The sequence below is a fragment of the Oncorhynchus tshawytscha genome, unplaced genomic scaffold (assembly GCF_018296145.1).
Source record: "Oncorhynchus tshawytscha isolate Ot180627B unplaced genomic scaffold, Otsh_v2.0 Un_contig_7416_pilon_pilon, whole genome shotgun sequence".
Taxonomy (NCBI): Eukaryota; Metazoa; Chordata; class Actinopteri; order Salmoniformes; family Salmonidae; genus Oncorhynchus; species Oncorhynchus tshawytscha.
The window spans coordinates 22205-34730 of record NW_024608545.1 but is presented as its reverse complement, the minus strand read 5'-3'; positions in this window follow the sequence as shown (position 1 = coordinate 34730).

Sequence of the window (12526 nt, the reverse complement as noted above, 5' to 3'; positions counted from 1 at the left end):
TAGTGCACAGCTCCTCCTCTAAAGCATTTTAGTGCACAGCTCCTCCCTCTAAAGCATTTTAGTGCACAGCTCCTCCCTCAAGCATTTTAGTGCACAGCTCCTCCCTCTAAAGCATTTTTAGTGCACAGCTCCTCCCTCTAAAGCATTTTAGTGCACAGCTCCTCCCTCTAAAGCATTTTAGTGCACAGCTCCTCCCTCTAAAGCATTTTAGTGCACAGCTCCCCCTGTAAAGCATTTTAGTGCACAGCTCCTCCCTCTAAAGCATTTTAGTGCACAGCTCCTCCCTCTAAAGCATTTTAGTGCACAGCTCCTCCCTCTAAAGCATTTTTAGTGCACAGCTCCTCCCTCTAAAGCATTTTAGTGCACAGCTCCTCCCTCTAAAGCATTTTAGTGCACAGCTCCTCCCTCTAAAGCATTTTAGTGCACAGCTCCTCCCTCTAAAGCATTTTAGTGCACAGCTCCTCCCTCTAAAGCATTTTAGTGCACAGCTCCTCCCTCTAAAGCATTTTAGTGCACAGCTCCTCCCTCTAAAGCATTTTAGTGCACAGCTCCTCCCTCTAAAGCATTTTAGTGCACAGCTCCTCCCTCTATAGTCCCTCTAAAACATGGCTTCAGGGGCCCAGTTTTTCTCAGAAAACAATCTGGAGTTCAATGAATAGAACGGAGTCCCCATTCGAAGGGATTCGTACGTTCTATTCATTCTATTTCTAAACACGTAATCTGATCAATAACTTAAAAACTGGGCCCTGGAGGGTGGGAGCTCTAACTTATATTTACCATTAGCAGACCCCCTTACTCTACACATTAACCTTTTGTGACTAGGGGGCAGTATTTTCATTTTTGGAAAAATAACGTACCCAAAGTAAAAAGGATATTTTGTCAGGACAAGATGCTAGAATATGCATATAATTGACAGCTTAGGATAGAAAACACTCTAAAGTTTCCAAAACTAAAAATATTGTCTGAGTATAAAATAACTGATATTGCAGGTGAAAGCCTGAGAAAAATCCAATCCACAAGTGCCTCGTGTTTTGAAAGCTCTGCGTCCCTATTGAGCAGTTACATTAGGGGGCGGCAGGTAGCCCTAGTGGTTAGAGCGTTGGGCAAGTAACTGAAAGGTTGCCAGATCGAATCCCTCGAGCTGACAAGGTAAAAATCGGTCGTTCTGCCCCTGAACAAGGCAGTTAAACCCACTGCTAAACCTGCTGTTCCTAGACCAGTTAAACCCACTGTTCCTAGACCAGTTAACCCACTGTTCCTAGACCAGTTAACCCACTGTTCCTAGACCAGTTAACCCACTGTTCCTAGACCAGTTAACCCTCTGTTCCTAGACCAGTTAACCCGCTGTTCCTAGACCAGTTAACCCGCTGTTCCTAGACCAGTTAACCCACTGTTCCTAGACCAGTTAACCCGCTGTTCCTAGACCAGTTAACCCGCTGTTCCTAGACCAGTTGACCCACTGTTCCTAGACCAGTTGACCCACTGTTCCTAGACCAGTTAACCCACTGTTCCTAGTCCGTCATTGTAAATATGAATTTGTTCTGAACTGACTTGCCTAAAGGTTAAAGGTCAAATTAAAAAACAACTCGGTCAAATAGAGGTGTTCTGTTCAGCTAATTCTGCTTTAGTCATTTGAGATGGGAGTTCTGTGGAATAATGTATGTTGCCTTGAATTCGTTCTGGATTTGGGGACTGAAGAAACCCCCGATGTCTAGTTAAATGAAAGTATTAAAAAAGCCAAGTCAAAAAAAAAAAAAGCCAAGTCAGTTGGGAACAAACTCTTATTTCCAATGATGGCCTTGGAACAGTGGGTTAACTGCCTTGTCCCCAACGTTGTCAGCTCGGGGATTCGATCTTGCAACCTTCCAGTTACTTGCCCAATGCTCTAACCACTAGGCTACCCTGCTGCCCAAGCCTTTATATAAGTTACCTACACAATTTAAAATGTCAACTATTTCTCTCTCAAACAATTGATGCAGTTAATCAACCAGGAAAGACTGGCATGTTGTAAGTTCTGTGTGGGCAGTTACATTTAGGCTTATTACTTACAAATCACGTTAGCTCAACCGTCCAGTGCGGGGCAGGGGGACACCGATCCTGTGATCATCTGCATATGTAACGGCCCAAGGCAAGTGCCCTGAGGTACGCCGCACTTTTACATATGTTCGACAAGGTTCTATTGGATAAGTAACTCTTCTACCATGTGATGTCATAAGTGAGTTTAAAAAAAAAATCAATAACATAAAAGGTCTGAAGTCACAGCTCCAACTATCATATTTGTATCAATTTATTTTAGCCAATCACCTGAGTCAGTACAAGTTGAGTGCCCTTCCCTATACACATGCTGAAAGTCAGTAGTTTTTTTTTTAAAAAAGAGCATTGTATTTGTTCAATGCTCCCGATGCAATACAACTAGGGTTTGCAGGACCTGGTCTTCTGAGATGGTGGCAGAACAACACCTTATCATGGACAGACCTCTTCCCATTTTCCCATTGAGTCTATGTTTTGAAGAGCTTGCTATCTCAGGTTACACCCAGCACTTTAGTCTCATACATTTTTTTTGGAGAAATGTCCTCCGGTCTGATGAAACAAAAATAGAACTGTTTGGCCATAAAGACCATCGTTATGTTTGGAGGAAAAAGGGGGATGCTTGCAAGCTGAAGAACACCATCCCAACTGTGAAGCACGGGGTGCTTTGCTGCAGGAGGGACTGGTGCACTTCACAAAATAGATGGCAGGAATGAGGAGGGAAAATGATGTAGATACAGTGGGGCAAAAAAGTATTTAGTCAGCCACCAATTGTGCAAGTTCTCCCACTTAAAAAGATGAGAGAGGCCTGTCATTTTCATCATAGGTACACTTCAACTATGACTGAGAAAAAAAATCCAGAAAATCACATTGCAGGATTTTTTAATTAATTAATTTGCAAATTATGGTGGAAAATAAGTATTTGGTCACCTACAAACAAGCAAGATTTCTGGCTCTCACAGACCTGTAACTTCTTTAAGAGGCTCCTCTGTCCTCCACTCGTTACCTGTATTAATGGCACCTGTTTGAACTTATCAGTATAAAAGACACCTGCCCACAACCTCAAACAGTCACACTCCAAACTACACTATGGTCAAGACCAAAGACCTGTCAAAGGACACCAGAAACAAAATTGTAGGAATTGTGAAAAACTGAGTTTAAATGTATTTGGCTAAGGTGTATGTAAACTTCCGACTTCAACTGTGTATACTAGGTGGTGTCAGACGAAGGCCCCAAAATTGTTGAGGACTCCAGCCAACCTAGTCATAGACTGTTTTCTCTGCAACCGCACGGCAAGTGGTGCCGGAGCACCAAGTCTAGGACCAAAGGCACTTTAACAGCCTCTACCCCCAAGCCATGAGACTGCTGAACAATGAATCAAAATGGCCACCCGGACAAGCGCCTTTTACTGAGGAGTGGCTCGGTCTGGCCACTCTATCGTAAAGGCCTGATTGGTGGAGTACTGCAGAGATGGGAGAACCTTCCAGAAGGACAACCATCTCCACAGAGGAACTCTGCGGCTCTGTCAGAGTGACCATCAGGTTCTTGGTCACCTCCATCATCTCCCCCGATTGCTCAGTTTGGCCGGGCTGCCAGCTCTAGGAAGAGTCTTGGTGGTTCCAAACTTCTTCCATTTAAGAATGATGGAGGCCACTGTGTTCTTGGGGACCTTCAATGCTGCAGAAATGTTTTGGTACCTTTCCCCAGATCTGTACCTCGACAGAATCCTGTCTCGGAGCTCTACGGACAATTCCTTCAACCTCATGGCTTGGTTTTTGCTCTGACATGCTCTGATATTGTGTTGTCATTATGGGGTATTGTGTTTAGATTGATGAGGACTTTTTATTTAATCCATTTAGAATAAGGCTGTAACGTAACGAAATGTGTAAAAAGGGAAAGGGGTCTGAATACTTTCCTGTGTCTGGTACTGTGTATTAGACCTCGGTATTGTGTTGATATGTAGGCTCTGTGTATTAAATGTATTTCAGTCCTGACTAATAATGTTCTGTACTGTGTTGATATGTAGGCTCTGTGTTGATATGTAGGCTCTGTGTTGATATGTAGGCTCTGTGTTGATATGTAGGCTCTGTGTACTGTGTGTGATATGTAGGCTCTGTGTTGATATGTAGGCTCTGTGTTGATATGTAGGCTCTGTGTTGATATGTAGGCTCTGTGTTGATATGTAGGCTCTGTGTTGACATGTGTTGATATGTAGGCTCTGTGTACTGTGTTGATATGTAGGCTCTGTGTACTGTGTTGATATGTAGGCTCTGTGTACTGTGTTGATATGTAGGCTCTGTGTTGATATGTAGGCTCTGTGTTGATATGTAGGCTCTGTGTACTGTGTTGATATGTAGGCTCTGTGTTGATATGTAGGCTCTGTGTTGATATGTAGGCTCTGTGTACTGTGTTGATATGTAGGCTCTGTGTTGATATGTAGGCTCTGTGTACTGTGTTGATATGTAGGCTCTGTGTTTACTGTGTTGATATGTAGGCTCTGTGTACTGTGTTGATATGTAGGCTCTGTGTTGATATGTAGGCTCTGTGTTGATATGTAGGCTCTGTGTACTGTGTTGATATGTAGGCTCTGTGTTGATATGTAGGCTCTGTGTACTGTGTTGATATGTAGGCTCTGTGTTGATATGTAGGCTCTGTGTTGATATGTAGGCTCTGTGTACTGTGTTGATATGTAGGCTCTGTGTTGATATGTAGGCTCTGTGTTGATATGTAGGCTCTGTGTACTGTGTTGATATGTAGGCTCTGTGTTGATATGTAGGCTCTGTGTACTGTGTTGATATGTAGGCTCTGTGTTGATATGTAGGCTCTGTGTTGATATGTAGGCTCTGTGTACTGTGTTGATATGTAGGCTCTGTGTTGATATGTAGGCTCTGTGTTGATATGTAGGCTCTGTGTACTGTGTTGATATGTAGGCTCTGTGTTGATATGTAGGCTCTGTGTTGATATGTAGGCTCTGTGTTGATATGTAGGCTCTGTGTTGATATGTAGGCTCTGTGTTGATATGTAGGCTCTGTGTTGATATGTAGGCTCTGTGTTGATATGTAGGCTCTGTGTTGATATGTAGGCTCTGTGTTGATATGTAGGCTCTGTGTTGATATGTAGGCTCTGCGTATTACGTCATGTGGACCCCAGGAGGAGTAACGGATGCTTTTGCAGAGGATAATGGAGATCCTAATAAGTACAACATTATTGATGGATAATCAATTTTCCACACGAAGTTGACAACAGAAATTCTACACAGCAATCCTTCTCTTTCACTTATTAGATCTTCAATACAAAGAAATATGATGGTTCAGTTATCATTTCATTTCTGTTTGTCCACTTTACCAGTGTAATAGTCATTGATAAATGACCTATTATGTTAAGTTAATATAATATAATGTTGTTAAGTTAATATAATGTTAAGTTAATATAATATAATATGTTAAGTTAATATAATATGTTAAGTTAATATAATGTTAAGTTAATATAATATAATATGTTAAGTTAATATAATATAATGTTAAGTTAATAAAATGTTTAGTTAATATAATATAATATGTTAAGTTAATATAATATAATGTTGTTAAATATAATATTATGTTGTTAAGTTAATATAATATTATGTTAAGTTTAGTCACAAAATGTCTCTGTTGACAGACAAGTCCGTCAACCAATCAGCTGAGCAGCCTGATCTCTTGTGTATAATTTCTATGAACCATAACCATAATATCTATCAATTCATCATCGATCCAGAGGGCTTTAACAGTTATCATGTCTTCTCTCACACACACACACACACACACACACACACACACACACACACACACACACACACACACACACACACACACACACACACACACACACACACACACACACACACCCACCCAGCAGGTCTCCAATCCACTCTGTTAGAGAGGCAGCCTGGGAAACAGAGATCCCCAGAGCCCCTCCCTGGGTCTGAATGAATGATTTAGCTGAAAAGATGAGTCACACTAATATGACCCAGATCCCTGCAACTCACAGAGAGGGTTATGGGTAAAGAGTTGCGCTGCAGGCTGGTCCCCGGTGCCCCCCTCCTCTCCTCGTTTTCTCAGTCAGTCAATCAGTCTCTCTCTATTTTGTCTCCCTCCCTCTCTGTGTCAGGCTCTCTCTACCTCCCTCTCCATTTTGTCTCACTCTCCGTCTGTCTGTCTCCCTCCCTCCCTCTTCGTCTGTGTCAGTCTCCCTCTCTCTCCGTCTGTCAGTCTCCCTCCCTCCCTCCTGTCAGTCTCTCTCCATTTTGTCTCCCTCCGTCTGTGTCAGTCCCTCCCTCCCTCCCCCTCCCTCCCTCCCTCCCTCCCTCCCTCCCTCCCTCCCGTCAGTCTCTCTCCATTTTGTCTCCCTCTCTCCCTCCGTCTGTGTCAGTCTCCCTCTCTCCCTCTGTCTGTGTCAGTCTCTCTCTTCTCTCAGATTCTCTCTATATTTTCTCCTCTCTCCCTCCGTCTGTGTCAGATTCTCTCTCTATATTTTCTCCTCTCTCCCTCCGTCTGTGTCAGTCTCTCTCTTCTCTCAGATTCTCTCTCTATATTTTCTCCTCTCTCCAGTAGTGGTGATGGGGGGAGGGGGGAGTGGAAGACCGTGTCAAATGGCTGCTGCTTCCACCCACATCTGAAACCTCTGTTGCCATGGCAACACCAGCTGCAGCACAGAGCCAGCCACTCCCCCATCCCCTCCCTCCCACCAGCCCACCCCTCGGTCTGGAGGGGGATCAGAGTGTGTGTGCGTGAGTGTGTTGAGGCATGTCATTGACAGAGACAGCTACTTGTGAGAGACTGGGTACAGGGGACAGGCGTAATGAGAGGTGAGGGGACGGGAGGGGTGAGAGGGCAGGGGACGGGGGTAAGGAGGGGTGAGGGGGCAGGGGATGGGGTTAAGGAGGGGTGAGGGGTAAGGAGGGGTGAGGGGTTAGGGGACAGGAGGGGTGAGGGGGCAGGGGATGGGGGTAAGGAGGGGTGAGAGGGCAGGGGACAGGAGGGGTGAGGAGGCAGGAGGGGTGAGAGGGCAGGGGACGGGGGTAAGGAGGGGTGAGAGGGCAGGAATGGTGAGGGGGCAGGGGGTAAGGAGGGGTGAGAGGGCAGGGGGCGGGGGTAAGGAGGGGTGAGAGGGCAGGGGGGGGGGGGGTAAGGAGGGGTGAGAGGGCTATGTGGGGTGGGTGTGTCTGGTGGTCTGGCTTTGATCATATGAGCTGTGATCATCGAGGAAGACTGAGAAAACTAATGAATACTCTGGTCTGAACAGAATGATATACTGCTCTGGTCTGAACAGAATGATATACTGCTCTGGTCTGAACAGAATGATATACTGCTCTGGTCTGAACAGAATGATATACTGCTCTGGTCTGAACAGAATGATATACTGCTCTGGTCTGAACAGAATGATATACTGCTCTGGTCTGAACAGCCTGCAACAGAATGATATACTGCTCTGGTCTGACCAGAATGATATACTGCTCTGGTCTGAACAGAATGATATACTGCTCTGGTCTGAACAGAATGATATACTGCTCTGGTCTGAACAGAATGATATACTGCTCTGGTCTGAACAGAATGATATACTGCTCTGGTCTGAACAGAATGATATACTGCTCTGGTCTGAACAGAATGATATACTGCTCTGGTCTGAACAGAATGATATACTGCTCTGGTCTGAACAGAATGATATACTGCTCTGGTCTGAACAGAACGATATACTGCTCTGGTCTGACCAGAATGATATACTGCTCTGGTCTGAACAGAATGATATACTGCTCTGGTCTGAACAGAATGATATACTGCTCTGGTCTGAACAGAATGATATACTGCTCTGGTCTGACCAGAATGATATACTGCTCTGGTCTGAACAGAATGATATACTGCTCTGGTCTGAACAGAATGATATACTGCTCTGGTCTGAACAGAATGATATACTGCTCTGGTCTGAACAGAATGATATACTGCTCTGGTCTGAACAGAATGATATACTGCTCTGGTCTGAACAGAATGATATACTGCTCTGGTCTGAACAGAATGATATACTGCTCTGGTCTGAACAGAATGATATACTGCTCTGGTCTGACCAGAATGATATACTGCTCTGGTCTGAACAGAATGATATACTGCTCTGGTCTGACCAGAATGATATACTGCTCTGGTCTGAACAGAATGATATACTGCTCTGGTCTGAACAGAATGATATACTGCTCTGGTCTGACCAGAATGATATACTGCTCTGGTCTGAACAGAATGATATACTGCTCTGGTCTGAACAGAATGATATACTGCTCTGGTCTGAACAGAATGATATACTGCTCTGGTCTGAACAGAATGATATACTGCTCTGGTCTGAACAGAATGATATACTGCTCTGGTCTGAACAGAATGATATACTGCTCTGGTCTGAACAGAATGATATACTGCTCTGGTCTGAACAGAATGATATACTGCTCTGGTCTGAACAGAATGATATACTGCTCTGGTCTGAACAGAATGATATACTGCTCTGGTCTGAACAGAATGATATACTGCTCTGGTCTGAACAGAATGATATACTGCTCTGGTCTGAACAGAATGATATACTGCTCTGGTCTGAACAGAATGATATACTGCTCTGGTCTGAACAGAATGATATACTGCTCTGGTCTGAACAGAATGATATACTGCTCTGGTCTGACCAGAATGATATACTGCTCTGGTCTGAACAGAATGATATACTGCTCTGGTCTGAACTCATCTTCTTTCCATTTGACATTTCTCTTTCCATTTGACCTCCTCTCTCCCCCTCCCTTGCCTCCTTTCCCTCCCTGACCTCCCACTCTCCCCCTCCCTGACCTCCCGCTCTCCCCCTCCCTGACCTCCTCTCTCCCCCTCCCTGAACTCCCGCTCTCCCCCTCCCTGACCTCCCGCTCTCCCCCATCCCTGAACTCCCCTCTCCCTGAACTCCTCTGTCCCCTCTCCCCTGACCTCCTCTATCCCTGACCTCCTCCCCCCTCCCTTGCCTCCTCTCTCCCCCTCCCTTGCCTCCTCTCTCTCCCTTGCCTCCTCTCCCCTACCTGACCTCCCCTCCCCTCCCTGACCTCCCGCCTCCCTCCTCCCCTGACCTCCTCTCTCTCCCCCTCCCTGACCTCCTTCTCCCCCTCCCTGACCTCCCCCCCCTCCCTGACCTCCCTGACCTCCCGCCTCCCCCTCCCGACCTACTCTCCCCCCTCCCCAAACTACTCTCTCCCCCTCCCTGACTTCCCGCCTCCCCTCCCCGACCTACTCTCTCCCTCCCCGACCTACCTCTCCCCCTCCCCTGACCCTCGCCTCCCCCTCCCCGATCTCCTCTCTCCCCCTGCCCGACCTCCTCCCCCCTCCCCGACCTCCTCTCTCCCCCTCCCCCGACCTCCTCTCTCTCCCCTCCCCGACCTCCTCTCTCCCTCCCTGACCTCCTCTCCCCCCTCCCCGACCTCCTCCTCCCCCCTCCCCGACATCCTCTCTCCCCCCCTCCCCGACTTCCTCTCTCCCCTCCCCGACCTCCACTCTCCCCCTCCCCGACCTCCTCTCTCCCCCCTCCCTCCCTCCTCTCCCCTCCCCCGACCTCCTCTCTCCCCTCCCCGACCTCCTCCCCCCCTCCCCGACCTCCTCTCTCCCCCCTCCCGACATCCTCTCCCCCCTCCCGACATCCTCTCCCCCCTCCCGACATCCTCTCCCCTCCCCAACCTCCTCTCTCCCCCTCCCGACTTCCTCTCTTCCCCCTCCCCAACCTCCTCTCTCCCTCTCCCCTCCCGACCTTCCTCTCTCCTCCCTCCCTGACCTCATCTCCCTCCCTGACCTCCTCTCTCCCCCTCCCTGACCTTCCTTTCTCCCCCCTCCCTGGCCTTCTCTCTCCCCCTTCCTCTTGTACTCAATCGCAAAATGTCTGACACAAACACAAGTATGCAAGTACACAAACACACATTGTAAACCCCGTGGTAGCCAGTCTATGCAGTTTGTTGGTCAGTCAGTAAACAGGCTCTCTCTTGAAAACAGATTGAATGAATATGACAGATTTTACACTAAGAGACAGACAGGACACAAACACACAACGGGGTCACACCAGTCTCAGAGGTCACGGCACTGCGCTGCACAGCTGTAAAAACACACTGGATAAAAGAACACGCTGTGAGAGGAGGGAGAGGCCCTGGGGGAACGCAGAGCAAGTTCCTACATGAACACAAGCTAGCCCAGGGGGTGAAAGGTAGAGGAGAGAGGAGAGAGGGGGTGAAGGGTAGAGGAGAGAGAGGTGAAAGGTTGAGGGTAGAGGAGAGAGGGGGTGAAAGGTAGAGGAGAGAGTGGAAGGCAGAGGGTAGAGGAGAGAGAGGGTGAAAGGTAGAGGAGAGAGGGAGAGAGAGAGGAAAGGTAGAGGAGAGAGGAGAGAGAGGGTGAAAGGTAGAGGAGAGAGGGAGAGAGAGGGTGAAAGGTAGAGGAGAGAGAGGGTGAAAGGTCGAGGGTAGAGGAGAGAGAGGGTGAAAGGTAGAGGAGAGAGAGGGTGAAAGGTCGAGGGTAGAGGAGAGAGGGGGTGAAAGGTAGAGGAGAGAGAGGGTGAAAGGTCGAGGGTAGAGGAGAGAGGGGGTGAAAGGTAGAGGAGAGAGGAGAGAGAGAGGGTGAAAGGTAGAGGGTAGAGGAGAGAGAGAGGGTGAAAGGTAGAGGGTAGAGGAGAGAGAGAGGGTGAAAGGTAGAGGGTAGAGGAGAGAGAGAGTGGAAGGTAGAGGGTAGAGGAGAGAGAGAGGGTGAAAGGTAGAGGGTAGAGGAGAGAGAGAGGGTGAAAGGTAGAGGGTAGAGGAGAGAGAGAGGGTGAAAGGTAGAGGGTAGAGGAGAGAGAAAGTGGAAGGTAGAGGGTAGAGGGTAGAGGAGAGAGAGAGGGTGAAAGGTAGAGGGTAGAGGAGAGAGAGAGGGTGAAAGGTAGAGGGTAGAGGAGAGAGAGAGGGTGAAAGGTAGAGGGTAGAGGAGAGAGAGGGTGGAAGGTAGAGGGTAGAGGAGAGAGTAGATAGAGAGGGTGGAAGGCAGAGTGTAGAGAGGGTGGAAGGCAGAGGGTAGAGGAGAGAGAGGGTGAAAGGTAGAGGGTAGAGGAGAGAGAGGGTGAAAGGTAGAGGGTAGAGGAGAGAGAGAGGGTGGAAGGTAGATGGTAGAGGAGAGAGAGGGTGAAAGGTAGAGGGTAGAGGAGAGAGAGGGTGAAAGGTAGAGGGTAGAGGAGAGAGAGGGTGAAAGGTAGAGGAGAGAGGGTGAAAGGTAGAGGAGAGGAGAGAGAGGGTGAAAGGTAGAGGAGAGAGAGGGTGAAAGGTAGAGGGTAGAGGAGAGAGAGGGTGAAAGGTAGAGGGTAGAGGAGAGAGAGGGTGAAAGGTAGAGGAGAGAGGAGAGAGAGGGTGAAAGGTAGAGGAGAGAGAGGGTGAAAGGGAGAGGAGAGAGGAGAGAGAGGGTGAAAGGGAGAGGAGAGAGGAGAGAGAGGGTGAAAGGTAGAGGGAGGGTTAGGCTGCTCCACCACAACAGACTGGGAGGGTCAGGCTGCTCTACACCACAACAGACTGGGAGGGTCAGGCTGCTCCACCACTACAGACTGGGAGGGTCAGACTGCTCTACACCACAACAGACTGGGAGGGTCAGGCTGCTCCACCACAACAGACTGGGAGGGTCAGGCTGCTCTACACCACAACAGACTGGGAGGGTCAGGCTGCTCTACACCACAACAGACCGTAACGTAGTCTAGTCAGGGTCATATCCCTGTAACGTAGTCTAGTCAGGGTCATATCCCCGCAACGTAGTCTAGTCAGGGTCATGTCCCCGTAACGTAGTCCAGTCAGGGTCATATCCCTGTAACGTAGTCTAGTCAGGGTCATATCCCCGTGCCGAAGTCTAGTCATATCCCCGTAACGTAGTCTAGTCAGGGTCATATCCCTGTAACGTAGTCTAGTCAGGGTCATATCCCCGTAACGTAGTCTAGTCAGGGTCATATCCCTGTAACGTAGTCTAGTCAGGTCATATCCCTGTAACGTAGTCTAGTCAGGGTCATATCCCTGTAACGTAGTCTAGTCAGGGTCATATCCCCGTAACGTAGTCTAGTCAGGGTCATATCCCCCCCTAACGTAGTCTAGTCAGGGTCATATCCCTGTAACGTAGTCTAGTCAGGGTCATATCCCCGCACCGTAGTCTAGTCATATCCCTGTAACGTAGTCTAGTCAGGGTCATATCCCTGTAACGTAGTCTAGTCAGGTCATATCCCTGTAACGTAGTCTAGTCAGGGTCATATCCCCGCAACGTAGTCTAGTCATATCCCTGTAACGTAGTCTAGTCAGGTCATATCCCTGTAACGTAGTCTAGTCAGGGTCATATCCCTGTAACGTAGTCTAGTCAGGTCATATCCCTGTAACGTAGTCTAGTCAGGGTCATATCCCTGTAACGTAGTCTAGTCAGGTCATATCCCTGTAACGTAGTCTAGTCAGGGTCATATCCCCGTAACGTAGTCT